This window comes from Eublepharis macularius, chromosome 13 (genome assembly GCF_028583425.1).
Source record: "Eublepharis macularius isolate TG4126 chromosome 13, MPM_Emac_v1.0, whole genome shotgun sequence".
Lineage (NCBI taxonomy): Eukaryota > Metazoa > Chordata > Lepidosauria > Squamata > Eublepharidae > Eublepharis > Eublepharis macularius.
Genome location: NC_072802.1, coordinates 15323472 through 15327024, shown reverse-complemented (window position 1 = coordinate 15327024; position 3553 = coordinate 15323472).

Genomic DNA, 3553 nt, shown 5'->3' with positions numbered 1-3553 from the left:
GTATTTCAATGTATTATATTGTATGTAATCCACCCTGAGCCTGCTGCTGCGGGAATAGAAATAGAAATAAATAAATAATAAATAAATAAATAAATAAATAAGATGCAATCTTTAAAGGAAAATAAAATGTAACCACTCTGATTTCCAGCTCAGTTAATCACTTTGCATGTTGGGTGATTCCCTCCTCCCTATTTGTTAAATATGTTAATTTGGACGAAAGGCCTATTATTTCCTAAGGAATTGCTGTGTACTGCATATGCATTCATAAACACATAAAGGAAAAAAAGTTAAATCTTGTTCATTTTATTAGCTTGACACTAAACTAAAATATTCCAAGGAGACAGAAGGAAAACAACGGCAGAGGCAGGAGAGCAGGCCCTAATTTTTCCCTGGCTTAGGTGTTTATATTAGATACTGCTAAAATTATGTTTTCTGGATTCTATATCTCATGGAACTGTTATTGCAACCCTTTTTAATAAACAAGAACATGAGGGGAAATGGTAGTTTTTTAGAAGTGTTTCCAGTTGGCCCTAGACAGTGGCTTGACAGGCATTTGGCAACCAGAGGGCCAAGCTAAATATGACAGCAGCCACAGCTTCACCTCCGTGTCTGGTAAAGCCATTTTTATACATTTTTAGTTTTTCAACACAGACCTGCAAGGCCCCAATCCAGAACAGGCACATGGACTTGCTGGCCAACTGGCTCTCTCAGGTGGGTCCACCACCCTGCCCCAACGTGCCAGGTGGGATGGAAAGAGATCTGTTAAAAATGGCATCAGTAGACAGAAGGTTGCCAGGTCCCTGTATTCTCCTGGTGGGAGGGTTGTGTGACTAGACACGGGCATGAATGGAAAAAAAACAACGAACAAGCTGTTCGTTGTTCGTTGCCATCCACGAACAATGAACAATGAACAGTAACGAACATGACCCTGTTCACAAACATGTTGATTGTTCGTTGTTCATGGCCCCTTAAAGATCTCTTTAAACTATCAGCTGGCAGGAATTCCCCTCTGCTGCCTGCCAGCTGATAGTTTAAAGGACCCTTTCCTGCCACGTGCAAGGGGCAGGGCCTTTTAAACACCCCACAAACTCACCTTCCCAATGTCCAATACCTACCAAATTTGCAAAAGACATAGTCCTCACTGTCCTCCGAAGACTCCCCAAGTTTCAGAGAGATTGCACCCCAGGAAAGGCATGATCCATGGGTCCTTCCTTTTGTTGTCATTTTCTCTTCACAGTGGCAAAAACGGGACTCTCTGGTGGAAGCTACTTTGAGGGGTTACCAACTTCCCTTCCCAATGTCCAATGCCCACCAAATTTGCAGGGGACATAGTCCTCACTGTCCTCAGAAGACCCCCCCCCAAGTTTCAGAGATATTGCACCCCGGGAAAGGCATGATGCATGGGTCTCCCCCTTTCTTGTCATTTTCTCTTCACAGTGGCAAAAATAGGACTCTCTGCTGGAAGTACTTTGAAGGGTTAAAGCCAGAATGAAAGCCAGAAGGAGTTCAGACAGAGTTCAGTCCCTGCTGTTGCCAGGGGAATTGATTGAAATGCCCCAGACTGTCTGGCTTGATGAATGGCTGACAAAGGCAATGAACGAGGCTTGCAATGACCACTTGTTAGAATGGAGCCTCACAAACAGCTTGTTCGCGAACAGACCAACGGGCTGTTCGTGGTTTTTTTCCATTCATAATTCTGTCCGTGCCCATGTCAAGTTGTGACCTGGCGTTTACTTTCTGCTAGCTCTTTGTTTCTACCTGCTCGCGTGCTCCAGAGCCGGTGTGATGATGTCACTCACAGATGTGACATCACCATGCCAGGCACATGGCAACATCACTCCCATGAGTGATGTTGTGCTGGATGAAAGAGTGCTCTTGCACTCTGCACGGGGATGATCCAGCCCGTTTGGAACCAAAATCAGCTCCAAATGTAACGCAGGAATGTTCCCACGGCCAGCTTGACGATGTCACTTATGGAAGTGATGTCACTGTGCCAGGTGGGAGCAAGCATGCAGCACGAGCTCCTGAGGTGCCTGCCAGTGGCAGGCAAGCTCTATGAGTTTGCCCCCTCCCACTGATCACCAAGCGATCGGTGGACGAAGGGGCAAATTCCTGGGAGTTTAACCACCACTGGCGGGCACTTGGGAACCCTAGGTAGACATGAGGATGAACCTGAGATTGCCATCACATCTAGCTTGGGCCTAAGTCTGGCCAAACTCTGACCCTGTTCTACACAAGGTTGCGAGGATTCTCTGTCCCCTTCCACTACTGTCCCATGGATTCACTCCCTCTTTATGAAAACCAGTCTTCCTGAATTTCATCAGTTTTGGAACTGGTACATGTGTACTTTGGCAAGCTTTTTGTTCTTTCCTTTTCCAGCTTAGATGGACTTCCAAAGAGGGTTACGTACTCTGGCTTAGGAAATTACTGGATATTTGAGGGCAGAGTCTAGGAAGGGAAGGGAGCACTCCTGCACTCTGTAGCTGGCTGAATCGGGCCTGCTGCAGAGCGCCAGAGAGCTGCCAGGAGGGCCCTGGGGAGCTTCTGTGCTTCACAGTGAGCCAATTTAGGCCCCAAACGGGCCCAATTCAGCCCCAAATAGGCCAAAATTGGCCTGCTGCAGAGCATGGGAGCACTCCTCAGGGTAGCATGATGACCTGCACAATGAAATCACTTCCCAGAAGTGGTATCATCACACAGTCTGGGAGCATACACCAGCAAAAATGAGTGCCAGGTCTCCCACCTCCTGCCCATAGAGCGAGTGGACCTGGCAGCCCTACACAGAGTGCAACCTCCTAAGTTGCCATTTCCTTCCGGGGAACTGATTTCTGTAGAATGGAGATCAGCTGTAATTCCAGGAGAATTCCAGACCTTACTTGGAAGTTGCCAACCCAAATTCCAAAACAGCTCATAATTTTTTTAAAAAAAAATTGGCATTAAAATTAAATAGCAATGTCCCATAGGATGAGGAGTCTCTTTTGGAGTTAGTGCCTGGCTTCTTTCTGCCCTCCATCTGACGGCCCCGCTGGTAGCAGTTAGAAGCTAGAGGGAGGGAGGTTCTTAGCTGGAGGATGACCCAGATTATACAATGGAGGGGCCCTAGCATGATGCTGTTATCTGGATTACATATTTGGCAGTTCTGGCTCCGGTTAGATATTGCTGTTTAAAGCACTCTCAGATCTACAAACTAGCAAAATATGCCACTGCTGGCAACTGGGGCTGGTAGGGCAGAGAGTTGGGTAGTTACTGGCAGCTGGACTGAGAATCAACAGTAGGTGGAGCCCACTAATTTTGGACTTGTCCCCATCCTTCTTGCTCGCCACACTGCAGAAGCCAGTATGGTGTGATAGTTAGAGTGTCAGACTAAGATCTGGGAGACAGGTTCGAATTCCCACTCTGCCATGGAAGCTTTCTAGATGACCTTGGGCCAGTTACTCATTCTCAGCCTAACCTACTTCACAGAGCTGCTGTGAAGATTAAATGGATGGAAGCCATTTTGGGTCTTCATTGGTGAGAAAGGCAGGGTATAAGTGAAGGAAATAAATAAGATGAC